This window comes from Bidens hawaiensis, unplaced genomic scaffold (genome assembly GCF_021521415.1).
Source record: "Bidens hawaiensis isolate Kalapana, Puna unplaced genomic scaffold, B.hawaiensis_p1.1 tig00014461_1, whole genome shotgun sequence".
NCBI classification, from domain to species: domain Eukaryota; kingdom Viridiplantae; phylum Streptophyta; class Magnoliopsida; order Asterales; family Asteraceae; genus Bidens; species Bidens hawaiensis.
Window position 1 is genome coordinate 100184 of NW_027492256.1, and position 19100 is coordinate 119283.

Below are 19100 nucleotides of genomic sequence, written 5' to 3' on the forward strand. Positions count from 1 at the left end.
GGCAAGTTTTGATGGATTCGTGCATTCTCGAGAAAAATGACCCATTTCACCACAGTTGTAACATCGCAGCTTCGACTTGTCAAACCCAATCCTTTTTCTGTCAGAATCATTGAAGCTGTCTTTCCCGTACGTCTTCATGAAGTTTGTAGCTCTCTGCACCGCCATTGCCATTTGGTACTTGATATCCATCTTTTCAAGATCCTTTTGATTGATATCTCTTAAATCTCCAGCTTCAAATTGTGGTGGCAATAGATTTCCTTGCATCAACTCTTCATGGCTTGACAGAAAAGCGTGAACTATTGCATTGTTGGAGTCATTTAACATGGGTAGTGCTTCACAGAAACTTGAAGGTTTGCTTGGTTGAGGTTTTGAAGATGAGGAAATCCCTTGATCTTTTAAGGCTTGGGCAACTGCACTGTCGACTGCCTTTTGAAATGAACTTGTACCGGAAGAATCTGATTGATTACTAGTTGAGATGAATGCTGTTGGTTGTGAAGGCACACTTAGGGAGTACTTAGGAGTGGTCACAGGATACACATTCTATTGAGTCTTGCTTAAGAAAGCAGTTGGCATTGAGGAAGCAGAACTCACTCCAGCTTGATTTCTAATGCACAATGTACAAATTCATTATATTGATCTCGAATGAGAAGCTAATGATTAAACATTTGCTTTTCTCTCTCCCATTAGCTTTTTTATTTCTAATGCACAATGTACAAATTCATTATATTGAGCTCGCTGTATTGCGTCCAGGGTTTAAAAGTGTTGTGATTTTCATTTTCTCGTTTCCTGTTTCCAATATTACAAGCCCTAATTCCCGAGGCGTCTGAGAAGCAACTTAATTATTTTCTGGGGTGGAGTGATGTAAAGAAATCAAAATCGAATCAGGTGCTCTTTTAAAATGGATCTGGAATGTCTAGTTTCTTGTGGGTGAATTAGTGCTGCACTTACAGAATTGTTTGTACGCACGTAGCGTGATCCATAATATACATTGTTTTAAAGCTGCTCGATAAGGATAAGTACCGAACGGTGAATCAATTGAATCATTTGGGTGACTCTGGGTTTTATTCCTGCTCTCATTTCCCACCTAAGCCCAATTGACCAAGAAAATTCGTAGGAGAAAACGTAGTGGGGCTGTTGAGCCCAGATGCCGCTAGCTATCGGTAGTATTATTTGTTCATGCTTTTCTTTTTGCTAATATCGATGTTTTAATTTTCTATTTAATTGTATTGTGCTTTGAAGATTTAGCCCGTCTCGAAGGTGGCTCTATCTCTTAATTTTCCTATCCCGTTTCCATCATTTTCGCTTCTTATAAATTTGCTAATTTGACTCTTTAGTATTTGCAAAATTTCATAGGGCTTTAGCATATTGAAGATAAAACATACATGATAGTAAGAGAAAATAGGAAGTTATGTGCATTAGTGTATGTGCTGGATTTCTTCTTTAGTAGCAGGGTTGATTTATATAATATCCGAGAAAATTTATATTTCAATTTGAATTTTATCGCTAATTATTATCTAATGCATCCTCTTGTTTGTTGTAACAGATCACGTGGATACGTTTCAGTTTAGCATCTTTTGGTTTTAATTTCTGCATTAGGTTCTGAATGTCTTAAATACATTCAAAACGGGTTTTTACTTGGTTAGTTATTTACTTTCGTCCATCTAAAGGCTTAGAGGTTGTAGGGCCAATATTCTATATTGTTTTTAGGATTGTGTATGTCGTTTAGGTTGGTTTAGTCGGTGTATTACGTACTCGGTACGTTTATTTTGTATGTATTGAAGAAATGGGGACCCTATAAAAGGGGCACTTTACCATTTCTTCAATGACTTCAACAACTCCAACAACTTTAAGAAACCCTTTGGAAATAAAACTCTCTCAACCCACTTATCACTTTTCTCTCTTTCATGATAAACAAACTAAGATCCGAGATCCGAGTGTCGTTGGTGATTTCCACTAACCAACAACACGGATTGATCCGAGTCAAGTCTTGAAATCCATTTAGAGAACCTACAAGTGGTATCAGAGTTTTCGGCTTGACTTTTTGTGGTTTTCGGGTCAAACTTTTTGGATTTTGATCTTAGTTTTTGTTGGATTTGAGGTTGATTCCGTGTTACTCAACTCTTTTGGAGTCCCTTTCACCTTATAAATATATGAGAATCACCAAATCTAAGTTTTTAGTATTTTAAATTTTTGTGTCTGAGCTGAATATTCGGCTTAAAAACTCAGATCTAGGCCGATTTATTGATTTTTAGACTAAAGTCTTTTTGACATTTTGGAAGTTTGGGTGTTATATTCTCAAAAAAAAATAATAATAATAATAATTGCATCGGGTACTGTAGCAGTCGCTTCCGAGGTACTGTAGCAATCGCCGGGGGGGGGGGGGGGTACTATAGCAATCACATCGCCGAGGTACTGTAGCAATCGCTTCGCATGGGTACTATAGCCAATCGTTTCGCTTCGCACGGGGGTACTGTAGCAATCGTTTCGCTTCACACGGGTACTGTAGCAATCGCATCCCCGAGTTACTGTAGCAATCGCTTCGCATCTGGTATTGTACCATAAAGTGAACCACAAACCGGTATATCATGACACTCTCAGAGTTGGCTTCTACCATCAAGTCTTTTGAAATAATGGAAGATAAGCTCCAAATAAACAATCGTCCAAAGAACATAAAGTTGGGACAAGTGTTGCAGGTGAAAGCAGTCATCCATGTCCTATCATTCCCAACACATCACCTTGCGATGAGGTAAACCACAACTTATGCACGCATGCTTACATTGACAAGGTTACATATTATAGATATCATCAAAATGAAGTCTTAAAATAAAATGCAAAACTTCGACAGTTAAATGCTGAATATGTAAAAGCTGACAAGATTTACATTGAGAAAATAGAAACTCATCGTGATGATCATGCAAATCTGAGGATTAAAATTTTTCAAGAGAAGAAAGAAGTAATATATTATAAAAACATAAATTCTAAATGAAAGATGAAATTGAAAGCTTAAAACTTGATGCTTCTAATAAAATAAAAGAAGAAAAAGTAATCCAAGGATTTTAATCATCATCCGAGAAGGTGAATTATATCATTGGAGCCCAGAGAAGTACTAAGCTGAAAGCGGGGCTGGGGTATGATTATACTGCTGTGCCTCCACCTTTAAATGATAATTATACCATCTTACCCCACTTCAGCTATAATACTACTCCCGAGGAAGAAATGTCATATGGTGTTGGTAGAATACCAAAACCTGTGAAATTTGTCCCTCCAGTTTCTCAAACTGCTGCTCCAGTCCCATCATCTGATAAATCTAACATCAATGTATCTTTTGAAGCTGGTTGTGTAGAAGAAAGTGGGTCGGTGGAAACGAACACGAGTTATGATTATGAAACCGTTTGTGATGAAACTTTTGGTGAAAAATGTGTCAACGAAAGTAGGCCTGTTGAGGTGAACATATCAATTTTTTCATCATCAAGTTGTGAGACTGAGGATAATTCAAGTGAAAATAAAGTTTTTGAAAATGAAAAGGCAAGTACTTCGTGTAAATATGTTCCACCAAGTAAACGATCATTTTCACAAACAAATCAATTAAGAAACCCCAGTCATACAACTTCTGTGATAACAACTAGTATGGTCATTATCAACAAACTTTTGATGATCCATATTATACAAATGTGTTTTATAATCATGTTCCTTTCCAAGGATCACTTTTCCCACCGCACACACCACATTATAGTTTAGATGAGTTCTATGGCACTTCTAGGAGAAAGTGTTGTTTTGTGTGTGGTCACTCTTCTCACCTTGCAAGACATTGCAAGCACTGGGTTCAAACAACAGCTTGATATTCAAAGGCGGCTTAGTCAGTCCCCAAAAGGAGCTTTTAGTAGCCCTGATTCAAGGACTGATCAAACTGATAGTGAACCTAGTGAAATGGATGTGAGATCCAAAGTAAATAAAGTAAGACACAAAAAGAAACCTTTTTGGAAAACCAAGAAGGATAAAATCCAAAAGGATCCAAGACTGTAAAGTCTGAGGATTCACCAAAAATAGTTTCAAAATCAAGAACAGAAAAGTCCAAAATTGACAAAACAAGGAACAAGTTTTTACTTGGATTCTTAAGGACTGTTCTTCATCATGTGAAGCTCCACCAAGAAATAAATGGTTCAGGAAATAAAATCAAGTTTGGTAGGTATACAGTCAACCTTCCCGGGATAAAAGTATCCCGAGAACCCATGTCTATTTGAACGCTTAGTGTATGCAGGGTCAATCAAGAAGGACTATCAATAGTATTAGGTACTTAGATAGTGATTGCACCCGGCATATGATGGGAGACGAACCCTTTCTATTTGATGCTAAACCATTCGATGGCGGATTCAAGTCTTTCATAAGCGACATGGGAGGACAAAGTTCAAGGAAGGGAAGCCTTGTTTAAATGGTTCAACAACAACTTTTTGAGCGTTTCTCAAACTAACCTCGTCCAACTGTATCTCTCAAGTGATGGATCCAGCATCAGCTGTTGGGTCTCTGTTTGAATCTCTTCAACTTTGTTATACAATGTGATAATGCATGCTTAAGATAGTCCATCTGACAATAACTTTGCTGACCTTTTCACTAAAACCATCTATCATGCTCGATTTGACTTTCGGGTCGAATAGATCGGCATGATCGATTTTGATTAAAACAACCTATTTATCTTTTTGTATATAAAATTGTAAATATTTTTCAAATATGTCACAATTTTAGAGGGAGAAAATGAGTTAAGTTTAACTCACCAAAAAGATTTTCAATTCATCTTATGAAAAGCAAAAACAAGTCATTTGATTTACCAAAAATATTTTATATTACTTTTAAGAAAATTTAAAAGGAACTGTCCCGTTTAGAGGGAGCTCCTGCTTAGAGGGATTTGGATAATTAAAATTTTCAAATTTTGAGAAATTGATCCGACCTTTGGAAAATGATAGTACATTGATATACAATAATCCTAGCGCATGAAAAGAGTAGATCAAAAGTCTACAAAATCACTCACAGATGTATAGATAGGCTTGACAAACAAGTAAGTGTCGGGTGATATAAACCTAAATTCCTCCCGGTACTAGTAGATACACGATAATGAAGCGGTTGCATGATTCTGTGAAGTCATATTCATGAAGGGAGAATGTAATTATACATGTCATACCCAAGCCTCTCTTTACCTTATCACAGTTGTCTTATGAAATAAGTGTCAATTTTTAATTTCTATTGAGTCAAGTGTTAAGAAAAGAAAAAAGAAAAACAAAAAGAGTCAGAAAAGAAAAAGAAAAATCAAGAAAAAGAGTAGAGAAAAAGTCAATCTTAGGGATTTTAATTCTGCTTTATTTCTTAATTTTTTTTTATTCAAGCCTTGGACTTTCTCTGTTTGTAGTCATACAAGATATGATTGTTAAGTCCCTGAATCTTCTGCTTTATTTTAATCTTTATAGATCGAGTCGGTGTGCAAAAATAAAGAATAAAGTGTCAAGTATGTTAATAAGTTTACCATGGTTGAATAAGACTGGTTTAAGTCAAGTTGAGGTGACATGTTAACACAAAGTAAGCTCGAGATATGATGGAATAAGTAACATGTCTGATTAAGTGGGGACCACATAAGCACCGTGCCTAATTGTACATTAAACATATCACTTTAGCATCAAAACACTTGTCAAGTTAAACAAACGGACAATATCTACAGTCGGTGATGAAATTGTGACATAATAATATCAAAATGGAAACGCGATATAGGGCTTTGCAAATCCATATGATTAGATGTTGTGATCTTTCTCACAAAAATATTAAAATCATTAGGAAATTTTGTAAATATTATTGATATATAATATTAATTTCATCTTTAGTCCTATCTTTTATTGTTTATTTTATTTTGTTTTATTTTAATTTCAACTTCAAAATGTTATGTATATATTTTCGTTATTTTGAAAATGTATGAAAATGCCAAAAAGATTTTAAGTTTTTATTATGTTCGTACATATTTTGTTAAACTTTGTTTCATTCAAAATCATGTGTTTTGTTGTCAACGTCATTCATGCAAAGTTCGTTGGAAATCTGGGAGTTAAACAAATCATTTACAAGTTGATGGACTGAAATTGGGAGGGCCTATGAACGATTTCTTTTTGACCCACGAGAGGGTCTGTGAACGAATCTTATTCGTTTTAGCTTTTGTGCAGTTGTACATGGACATGTGGATCAAAATCAAGTCTACTTGAAGTTACAAATGCTGAAGCGCTTAAAGGAAAACGAGAACGTGAAAGTTGGTGATTGAATCTAAAAAGTGAACTGAATTTATCTGAATACAAGGAAAGAAACTAATCGGCACAAGAAAGTCAACAAGAGAAAATTAGATGTCTAGCCTCCCCCCTTTGATCCAGAATAAAGTGAGCCTTAAATAAGAACGTAACAGCATCAACAACCCATTTTGCTGTTAATCATCAGTATCATCATTAGGAACGTATCAACAAAAGTTACAGTAAATGATTAAGACCAGCTTGCGATGAACATTAACCTCCTAACTCTGACCTGGCCGTTTTTAGTAATCAAAATGCTATATATAAAAAGAAAAATTGATATTTAACTAATTAAAAAACATGGCCTATCCATTCAGGAAAACTATGTCTTTTTATCTAAATAAAACTTATTTAGGAATTAGAAATATCTTGTTAACAAAACAGTATATAAATTTCATAATGAATAGTTAAGAACTTCACTAAATTTACTCTCTAAAATGTTCCACATAATATTCTTGATTCCTGGATTAAAGTAAAATATCCAATCTTAATCACAAACCCTCACTCATGAGGAGTCTAAGAAGCAGCTTTCCGCGTCAATTGATGTCTCAAAAAGGTATCAAAATCGAAGCATGTGCGTCTTTCACTGTCGATGGGTCCATGTATCATTAATATATATATACATATTTTTTTGAATTTTTACTTGATTTTCGTACTTGTTCTTAGATCGATTTCAGTATTAGCACTTTAAAAATTTATAGATCTAGAATGTTTAATTTCATCTGGATGGATTGGTAGCGTGATACGTAATGAGTTGCTGTTAGAAACAATATTTCAGTGTGGGTATATTCTCCATCGATCTTGATTTACCAAAAAAATTTTATATTACATTTAAGAACATCTAAAGGGAATTGTCCCGTTTAGAGGGAACTCCTGCTTAGAGGGAGTCGGATTATTAAATTAATAAATTTTGAGAAATTGACCCCACCGTTGGAAAATGATAGTACATTGATATGCAATGATCCTAGCGCATGAAAAGGGTAGATCAAAGGTCTACAAAATCACTCACATATTTGTAGATACGCTTGACAAACAAGTAAGTGTCGGGTGATATAAACCTAAATTCTTGCCGGTACTAGTGGATATACGATTATGAAGTGGTTGCATAATTCCGTGAAGTCATATTCATGAAGACAGAAATGTAATTATACATGTCATACCCAAGCCTCTCTTTACTTAATCACAGTTGTATTATAAAATAAGTGTCAATTTTTAATTTCTATTGAATCAAGTAAAGTGTCCAGAAAAACAAAGAAAAGAAAAACAAAAAGAGTCAGAAAAGAAAAAGAAAAATCAAGAAAAAGAGTCGAAAAAAATTCAATCTTAGGGATTTTAATTCTGCTTTATTTCTTAATTTATTTTGATTCAAACCTTGGACTTTCTTTATTTGTAGTCGTACAAAATCTGATTGTTAAGTCCCTGAATCTTCTGTTTTATTTTAATCTTTCTAGATCGAGTCAAGTGTGCAAAAATAAAGAATAAAGTGTCAAGTATGTTAATAAGTATACTGTGATCAAATAAGCAAGGTTTAAGTGAAGTTGAGGTGATATGTTAACACAAAGTAAGCCCGTGATATGATGTAATAAGTAACATGTCTAATTAAGTGAGGACCATTTAAGCACCGTGCCTAATTGTACTTTAAATGTATCACTTTGGCATCAAAACACTTGTCAAGTTAAACAAACGGACAATATCTACAGTCAGTGATGAAATTGTGACATAATAATATCAAAATGGAAACGCGATCTAAGGCTTTGCAAATCCATATGATTCCATGTTGTGATCTTTCTCACAAAAATATTAAAATCATTAGGAAATTTTGTAAATATTATTGATATATAATATTAATTTCATCTTTAGTCCTATCTTTTATTGTTTATTTTATTTTGTTTTATTTTAGTTTCAACTTCAAAATGTTATGTATATATTTTCGTTATTTTGAAAATGTATGAAAATGCCAAAAAGATTTTAAGTTTTTATTATGTTCGTACATATTTTGTTAAAATTTGTTTCATTCAAAATCATATGTTTTGTTGTCAAGGTCGTTCATGCAAAGTTCGTTGAAAATCTGGGACTTAAACAAATCATTTACAAGTTGAGGGACTGAAATTGGGAGGGCCTATGAACGATTTCTTCTTGACCCTCGAGAAGGTCTGTGAACGAATCTTATTTGTTTTAGCTTTAGTGCAGTTGTACATGGACATGTGGATCAAGATCAAGTCTGCTTGAAGTTACAGATGCAGAAGCGCTTAAAGGAAAACGAGAACGTTAAAGTTGGTGATTGAATCTAAAAAATGAACTAATCGTGTTTGAAGACAAGGAAGAAAACCAGTCGGCTCAAGAAAGTCAACAAAAGGAAAATTAGATGTCGAGCCTCCCACATCTGATGTTTCTAAAATTTGCTGTTGATCTCAACCCACCGCAGGTCCGAGTGTGGCCGTGCGTGCTGAACGGCTTGTAGTGTCTGAAGGCGAGGCAACTGTTGGTCGGGTTGTACAACAGACTGGCCAAGCCGGAAGTGGAGTTGGAACTAGCTTGGGTCCTAAACATAAAGTTCAACCTTAGGTCCAAGCCGGTGGTGGTGACGAAGGAGATGATGGTGATGATAAAGAAAGTGATGATGAGGACGAAAACGAGGAGGACAACGTCCATGAAAGCTTTGATGAGGATGATGATGATGATGATGCAGGTGGAGATGGAGGGGCTGGTGCAGTAGGAGGTGGAGGTGGAGTTAACACTCAATCACCTCCACATTCTCAAGAAACTCATCAAGACCCTGCTGAACACGACTCAGCAACAAAAGTTAGGCAGGATGACTCGCGAATTGACGATTTATATAAAAACTTTTTTCCTGCAGGTAATGTTACAGGGATGATGGATGCTTTTATTGAAGCTGGAATAAGCTTGGAAGACTTCATTACAGGAATGCATGACGATTACATCAATTACTCGCCAAATCCTGACACTCCACCAGCTCAAGCTTCAGAGGCTCCCGCAACAGATCCCGTCTCCGAACCAGCCGCCGACTTGACACAAGAACCACCAAAGAAAAAGAGAAAGACTCACATAGTGTCAAGTCGTGCTAGTGCCCACATGCTCAACGACCTTTATCATGATGATACACTGATCGTCTATGCAAAGTATGATAAGAGGAGTAGCTGTTGGGCCATCAGAAGATATAGCGGAGATCTTATCTACCTCGACCACCACGAGCTGAAGTCATTACCAGAACTTGACATCAACTATCTGAGAAAAGCTATGGGCCGAGGAGAGTGTGAGAATACACTGGAAGGCTGGGTCAAAACTCATTTGCATCATCAATCGAAGGTGGACTACAAGGACTTTGAAGTAAATAAGGGTCGCAGGTTCAGGAACCCAAGAGAGATAGTTCAGGAACCCAAGAGAGATAGTTCCAGCCACGGACCATGTGGAGATATAGGGCACCAAAAGACTATCACGAGATATATCATGGCAAGCCCTATCTTCCCAACACTCTCCGAGACTTCATTGGTTGGGAGTTTGATAATACTACAAGTGAGGCCGTCATCCACTGCCGTGATATGCACGAGATTCGAGTATTTGACGAGCACGAGCTTATGGGTCTACACATTGAGGATGTGAAGAAGCTCTACAATTCACCGCTAGGGACCGTTGAGGATTTGTGTCGTTAGACCGGATAGTTGAAGCCTTTAACAAGTTCGTCCGAAGACTTGTTGATCTTCCACTAACCGAGGACGAACATTTGGTCTACGACACCGACGGGTTCCAATACTAAAGACTAGAGGGAGATTGTTAGGTCCCTTTTTGTGTATTTGGTTTTTTGTATTGGTTCGTTTATGTATTTAGGCTCTAGATGTTCACTTTTGTATGTAATTGACCCAAGGGAAATGGCCCAAGGAAAATTGTAATCAAGCCCTTTGGGCACTTGGAAATAATATAACTTCTCATGCATGCTCCTCTATAAATAGGGAGCATGCCATGAGAAATAAGAACCTTTTGCTAAAACCATCAAACTTTCACACACTTACTCTCACTGTAGTTTTCTCTCTCTCTCTCTCTCTAAACCTGAACATAAATATTCTCAAGATCCGAAACCACTTAGGTGACTTTGAGTGATTTCTGCTAGCACTAAGTTTAGTTGATCCAGAGATAGTTGTTAGATCCACCCTCCACGGGACTTACAATTTTATTAATAGAAATCACACAATTTGATGGATACAATCATGCCACATATATTCATACATGGAGAAGGTTAGCTATTAAACAACGCAAATTTAATTAACCCAATTTTAACTTAAAGGAATTATCTGGATTAACAAAACGATCAACACTTAATGTCGATATTTTTTAGTAGATTCTTGATAGCCAAGAGCCTTTACTATTGTAGTTCATACTTCATACGACTTCCTTAATTGTTATGGGGATACTTCTTCTGCCATTTGTGACCGGATCCTTTTATGACATAATATATATTTGTTATGAATCTAATGGACCAATTGGACGGCTCCTTCCATGAAGCTCAACAAGTAGACAAGCCCATGGGATTGATGAAAGAATCCTCGTCGAATATAATGCTAAAGAGAAGGAAAGCAGAGGTTCATGGATAATATTTAATGTGAATTTTATCGCTAATTATTATCTAATGCATCATCTTCTTTGTTGTTACAGATCATGCAGATACTTTTCAGTTTAGCATCTTCAGATTTTAACTTCTGCATTTTGTCCTGAATGCATAAATCTACCCTAAAAGGTTATGGGAAAACCTTTTTGCGCAAGTGTCATGTTCTATACACATATGCTGATTCACATCCTCTACAATTGCTGAAACCAATATGTCTTGCAGATTTCATCTTTAACAAACAATATCGATATAGATTCAAACCAATATACGAACAACGTAGCAGCTATATATAGAAATGGGTGTAGGTTCTCGATGTAGAAAAAAAACGCTCATGTCTTACAAACCTCCCTGATGACCCTCTGTATCTAATCTTTAAAAAACTAGACTCTATTCATGATCGGAAATCTTTTGGTCTAACGTGTCATCGTTTTCTTGATATTCAAAGTTCAAGTCTTGAACACTTGGAAAGCCATCAAATACTTTGGTTAGGATACCCGTATACTATTCGTGTATGTATTGTTTCCTTTGTACTTGATAAGTTGCTTAACCATTTTAGGCAATTAGTCATTGTCCCTGACTGAATGAAACTTTGTCACAGATTCAGGTTTAGTTCTCTTGCAAAAATATGGTGTTAAATTACGTTCTTTGCATCTTGAGTTTTGTTGTCAAATCACCAATGTAGAATTTTCTTCCACTGCCTCTGGCTGTTCATCTTTGTCGGTTATTTATCTTTCATGTGGCTCTATTGAAGACAGTGGATTAGAAATCTTAGCAAAGTCATGTAAGTCTTTTAAAGAAGTGAGCCTTGTTTGGTTTTATAAAATAACTGACTGTGGAATTCAGTCTCTAATCCAAAGTTGCCGTCAATTTTAGAGCACTCAGAATAACAGGCTGCAGAAAAGTTAATGGTAAAGGCTTTAAAGGGTGTTCTTCCACATTAAAGGCTTTAAACGTTTAGAGGCCAACTCTTGTGAGCTAATTTTTATAGGTTTAGCAGATGTTGTAAGTGGAGGGGGGCTGGAATATCTAAATCTTGGTAGTTTTTGGCAAAATAGTAACACGGGACATGCACTTGCGGCCATTGGTTCAGGACTTGCTGCAAATCTTATAATCCTTAGCATCTGGGGGAGCCGTTTTGTTGAGGATGATGCAATCATAAGCATCTCAAAAGGATGTCCGTTGCTTCAAGAATGCGACTTAACATATTGTAAAAATATTACAATCTCTGGTAGGGAGTTGATTGGATTGTATTGTCGAAGTTTGGAGTGAATCCATGTGAGCGGTTGTTCGATGCTCTGCGATAGAGGATTACTAGCTCTCGGCGGCGGCTGCAAACACCTAGATGTGATATACATGGGAGACTTCCCGCTAATCACTCCATCCGGGATCCAACTTTTTAATATACAACGTGCGAATGTGGAGATTAAGATGGAGCCAGGTGTGAAGAGTATTCTCCCTAGTTGGGCTTTTAAAGTAACTCCCTGTGCAGGATGAAGGAATATCAAGTTTGGAGGAAGGCAGGCAAAGGAATTACAAGACACAGACGTCTTTATGTTATTGTAGACATTAAAAATTGTGTTATGATTTCTTAAACTTGAGTCTTTTGTGAATAAAAATATTGAGATCAAAAGTTAAATATTGCGAGCAAGACACTGGGTGTTTAATATTTTGTTGTGTTATATGGTTTTCTTCATTTGGGTCGCAGTTCAATTGATTACCCATTATGCATGTAATACTAGATCAGATTTGCAATCAACACAATGTTATATATAAGAATGTAATATGCACTTGTGTTATTGTTATTATAATTATACTTATTAATTAGGATGCACGTCAATGGTTACTCTAACCGCCGCACCCTTTCGCAAAGGATACAACATTTAGGATTAGAATTATATAAATTCTTCTCATATGTAAATAAATACGTACTTTCAGATGCATTCCTGGATATGATCTTGATGTAGGTTCCGAAACTGGATCCGACAACGAACGGCTTTGTTCTTGATAAATGCTCGAGACGGGTACGGTAAATCAAACAACCGAACATAAATATATAAAGCGATAAAATAAATGAACGATCTCGTTATCTGTTGAAAGATTTGATATATGATAAACGAACCGACCCACCCAAGGTGAGCTCCCCTTGGGTGGATGACTTACACCATGGAAAACACAGACATACATATGACAACAAATGGCTATATATAGCCAAATAAAACATAATCTAGAAGCTTTCTGATGTGTTGTAAAACACACGTATTTTCCGCACGTTTTATCTACATATTATATTATATTTTATATGTTTTAACTCGTTTTCTATAGGTTTTACATACATTTATTAATCTTGTAGGTTTTGGGTGAAAGAAAGAAAGAACCCGAGATTTTGGAGCAGTTTACGAGCATTTTACGCATACGTTTTCAAGTAAACAACTCAAGGCCTGACCCGTATGCATCATGGAGGCCCAAGACCCTATTATATTATAACATAAAAAAAATTAAAAAACCCTAGGCACACAGCAGTTGGCCGATCGCAGCTGTTCCAGCAAGGGAGGAAGGAAGAAAAAGTTTTTTCAGCTTAGGGTTTGATCGTGTGACGGCTAGGGAAGGAAGAAGACACAAGAACCAAGCCTCGGGGACGTTTCTCATCAGTTGTAGCAGCCAAGAACAGCCCGGAATTCATCCATATCCTTTCTTTTCATAACATTGTTCATCATCTTTTTATACTTGTTCAATTGATTACTAGTTTTGCGATTGATTGAAAGATTGAAGTGTTTATGAGTAGGATTGATTGTTGAATGATTTTTGAGATGATTGGTATGAGTTTTATGGTGTTTTTATTGAGTATATGCTACTGTCCAAATAATATGTTAGGCTAATCTTGTTAGTTCTACCTAGGAATGATGATTATTGTTAGGTTTTGATAGGTTTTATGGATTGTTTGATTGATAGACTTGAATTGTTATTGTAAAGTTTGATTTAGACATGAAATAGGTTGTGTTTAAGGGCTGGAAATTTTGGTGATTCATTGCATAAACCCCGTGCGTTGATTGATTAGTTTTGTATTGATTGATCGGTGCATTGTTTGATTCTAGACTTGGTGTTTAGGGTTTGTTTGCGATAGGAACAACCGTAGGGTTTTGTTGCATGATTATTTGGTTAAAGTATAGTGGTTAGGCACCTTCTTAGAGACCGAGAGGTGATAAGAAGTTAGGGTTGTCTCATTGCCTTTACATGCTAGAATAAGGATTGCGCGAGAGGGAGTTTGTTTCTTGTCAGGTTTAGGTGTTTTGAGCGACTAGTTGATCTATTTTGGTTTAAGTTGAATTGTTCCTCTATCCTTGGTTGTGTAGTATTCATTTCCATTAGGGTCGAGTGTTGGTGAGATCGAGAGGTGATCCTTCATTAGAACATGTTAGCAATTGTTTCCCGGTTTGGTCGTTTTAGCCGATTTTGAGTAGTTTAGGCTTGTTGAGTGAGACCGAGAGGTGATCCAGTGAGCCCGAGCGATCCTTAGTCGTGTCATCTTTAGGGACCGGTGTCTTGAAGTCATTCAATCCATTAGCTTGTCAGGCCTACAATTTGATTCAGGCCTACAATTTGATTCAGACCTAGATAGACGTTTTTCTCCATCCTAAGTTAACACAGTTAGTTTGTCGTTAAGTTTTCTATTTTTGGTAAGTTTTGTTAGTTAGTCCAGTTAGTTCAGTTAAGTTAAAAGAAATCAAAAATCAATATAATATTATTCTAAAGTAGGTCTTGTCTAGGGTCAGTAATCGTTAGCGTCTTACGTGTCCACGTGTTCGATACTCGGACTTCCTAGGTCTATACTACTTGGGATCGGTACACTTGCCGGTTGTGTGTGGTTTTAGGATTTTCATTTTAATATTAAAGCTTAGTGAAAGTCATTATTATAGGGTTATTAGAGACACATCACTTTCCCGTTAAACTTAAACGTGTGTCGAAGTTCTTGTTTCGTGTTCGGTTGTGCTCGCCGACATTAAATATTATCTTGACCATAAATATATAACCGGTTTCGTACTTTGATATCGCAAGTCACATTTTGGCCTTACAACCATCCCCTTGAGTTGTGATATCAAAACTTTGTCAAACCGTGTCTCGCATCTTCACAAGTCACCCGATAAATCGAAGCCTCTTCGTTTCAATTCACCCCCTCAAGGTATGACCCACCTATATTTAATGTTGAAGTAGTTCTCGCTTGTATATAGGCATGAGATGAGCTTGAATTTCCACAAATCAATCTTGAATTACCGGCTTCATCGATCAAATGAACAAAACTTATTATTTCGTTTGAAGTTCACCTTTTGGATACAACTTCTCGAATGCCTTAGAAATAACAAGCTTTGAACACGGTTAAACAAGACGAAACCCGAACAAATTTTGACTTTCTTCAATTTGGTCAACTCGAAAAATAAACGACTTCTAAACAGCCCAAAGATAATTAAAAATAGCAGCCTATGGTGGAATTTAATGAAATGCAGCCCACATAGCCTCAGCCCATATTAGTTTTGATCAGGCCCAAAAGAAAATTATCAACCCATATTTAATATTCAGCACATGTCAACACTAGTAAAGCCTAAGATATATATGTCACAAACCCTAGAAGCCTCATTACAGATCAGTTGCTGCAGATATCTTGCCAGAAAAATAGTCACCGGTGCCGCACTTGCCGGAAAGACGTTTTCCGGCAGCCGTTTCCGGCAACCACAACGCCGCAGCCAGGCCATTAGAGCCGTCTCCGCCTTCTTCCACATATCAAAGCTGCCTTAAGCAAGTGTTCCGATCGCCGCTGCACTGATCTAACATTTACCGGCCCACCATTGCCGGAAACTGTCCTCCGACCAGCCAACCTACAGACGCCGCCATCCCTTTCCATCGTCACTAAGCGCCACCACACCATTCTTCCTACAACCATCTCTTCCAACCTACCTCACTGACCACCGGATGTCACGCCGCCGCCACCGGAGGTGGTGGCTGGCCTTCCGGTCTTCTCTCCTTCCTGACCGTCACTCATGGGTTTGTCATAAAAACGCCTTTTATCTCATAGATCCAGAGAAATAAAAGCATAACTTAATGAATAAACAGATTTCACAGTTGACAACCACAAAACATACGAGTACCGAGAGTTCATCATCAAAAACCCAAAAAAACTTCACAAAAATCCTAAAACAAACCTCAAATCAGCACTGAATCTGGATCTACGAACACGTGACGAACTTCGAACATCTTTATTTCCCGAAATCTTCACACTTTATTTCCAACTTTGTTTCTAGATCTAGAAACCTTATTTTCTAACTTCAACGGGTTTTAACGTCTCGGTTCGGGTAATAGCGGAAATAGAACCCGAATATCAAGAACAAAGGTGAATCATAAGATTCGACCCCGCTCTAATACCAATTGTGGGTCCCGAAACCGGATCCGACAACGAACGGCTTTGTTCTTGATAAACGCTCGAGACGGGTGCGGTATAAACAAACGATCGACCGAATATATAAAGATAATATTGAACGACTCCGTAACCGGTAACAAAAGATTCATAATATTAAAACAAACCGATCCCACCCAAGGTGAGCTCCCCTTGGGTGGTTGTTTACACCATTCAAAACACACACATAAATAAAGACAAAGTTCCTATTTATAGGCTAACACATAACTAGAAGCATTCTCTCGTTGAAGTTAAACCCGTGTCGAAGTTCTCGTCTTGTGTCCGGATTTCTTGCCGACAATAATTATTATCTTGACCGTGAATAGATAATAGGTTTCGTACTTTGATATCACAAGTCACATTTTTGGCCTTACAATCACCCCCTTGACTTGTGATCTCAAAACTTTGTCAAACCGTGTCTCGCATCTTCACAAATCACCTGATAAACCGAAACCCCTTCGTTTCAATTCACCGGAATAACTAGCCCATCAGTCTCCATCAAACACTGTCATCGTCACCAACCACCGATGACCTAGCACCGCTGGCAACCTTTCTGGCCGGAAAAATTGTTCTCCGGTTAATACCCATCATCGAACACCCCTTTTTCTTGTTGATTTTAAAGCATAACCAATAGATCTGACTTTTATCAGTATCGAATCTTCATAAAACTTCACAAAACAACTAAAATGAACCACTCAAAGCTGAACCGAGATTTAGAAACCCGAGACGAACTTCAAACACCTTTATTTTCTCGGATCTTCAAACTTTATTTCCAAACTTTTAACTTTATTTTCGAAACTTCAACGGAATTAACATCTCGGTTCGGGTAATAGCGGAAATAGAACCCGAATATCAAGAACAAAGGTGAATCATAAGATTCGAGCCGCTCTATTACCAATTGTAGGTCCCGAAACCGGATCCGACAACGAACGGCTTTGTTCTTGATAAGTGCTCGAGACGGGTGCGGTAAATCAAACTACCAAACATAAATATATAAAGCGATAAATTAAATGAACGATCTCGTTATCGGTTGAAAGATTTAATATATGATAAACGAACCGACCCACCCAAGGTGAGCTCCCCTTGGGTGGATGACTTACACCATGGAAAACGCACACATACATATGACAACAAATGCCTATATATAGCCAAATAAAACATAATCTAGAAGCTTTCCCGTTAAACTTAAACGCGTGTCGAAGTTCTCGTTTCGTGTTCGTTTGTGCTCGCCGACATTAAATATTATCTTGACCATAAATATATAACCGGTTTCGTACTTTGATATCGCAAGTCACATTTTGGCCTTACACTTGAATCTTTTAGCATTACACCACCCACATATTACCTGCACCAAGTATCATTTTAAACCCCAACGATTTGGTTGTGTGGCACACACATCAACCACACCAGGACGTCCAGTTGAGGACCGAAAGGCTCAAAGTATAGTTATAATAGTAATGGTACTATAAAAATCTTTGGAATTTAGATTACCAAAATTTGGTTGGTATGCTTTTATAATTTTACCGTGTCTGACTATTTTCCATGTAATCTATTTGCTGCAGCTGAAAATGAGCCTTCATTTAGAACCTAACAACAATAACTCTTCATCAGCAAAATTGAGTTATTGTAAATGATAAACAACAACTTGTGATCAACATGAACCTCCTACCTCTGACCCGAGTCGTCATTAGTAATCATTGACATCATTTGTGTTTGTATTTTTATAAAAAAAGTATAATTAATATTTAACTAATTGAAACGCGTGACCGATGCATACCAAGTAATTAATTGTGTCTTCTTTACCAATAACTTATTTAAGAATTAGAAAATATCTTGTTAACAAAAAAAAAAAGTTGCATAAAGAATAGTTCTTTTGGTTATTAAAATACCAATGATCCCCTTTTTAACCTATATATGTCATGTTGGTAAGTGAGTTTTTATAAACGCTAACCATCGGCGGATTTAAGGGAGGGTTTGACCCTCCGGCTGGCCAAATTTATTGTTGATCGGAGTGAGGGTAAAAGAAGAATTTATATGGCTTGACCTTCTCCAACATCTTCACAGAGTGAGAACTTAAAGTTAAAAAGAAAAAGTAGAGATGTTGTGTTTGAAAATTTTTCGGCATGCGGGTGTTCAAGCGGCAGTCTCGAGTTGTCTGGAAAAACTGTGAATAGAGTGAAGACGACAAAATGGCGTGATAGTGTGCTGCTTCTGTTAACCTAATAATACTAAATTGGGTTTTTTTAACACTATGGGTCTTTTAAATGGACTAGTTTGTTTATTTTAATAAGCCCAAATTCAGACCCAATATTATGTTAATAGTTTGTTCTTTTTCACTTTTATCCTAGCGTAAGCAAAATCAGTAAATCACAGAAGCCGTTCTCGTTTGGCTTGTGTAACTAGTGTTTCTTTTCATTTATTTTTCTTTGGTGGCCTTTAAAGTCTCAAATCAAAAGTATGAAGTAAGTACGACTATTGTTTTTAGTTTTGACTTTTAAATTTGTATTTATTGTTTTAATAACCGTAGGAACTGGGAATCTTGTTATTTGGTTATATTTTATTGTATTTAATTTACAAGATCAATGAGACAATTAATATACATGATCTAACTTAGAGAGGGCACTGATGCAAGTGTTGAAAATGAGGTAATTCTATGTAAGTGTTTAAAACAAAGCATTTCCATAAAGGTTTCATGCTATGGGGCCTCGAAGATCCCAGTTACCGG

The 19100-nt window shown here is 36.8% G+C and overlaps 1 pseudogene; it reads left to right on the plus strand.

Moving 5' to 3' along the window:
* Positions 1 to 322: 322 nt before the first annotated feature.
* On the plus strand, positions 323 to 12464 carry LOC143546722 (uncharacterized; annotated as a pseudogene).
* The last annotated feature ends 6636 nt before the right edge of the window (positions 12465 to 19100 follow it).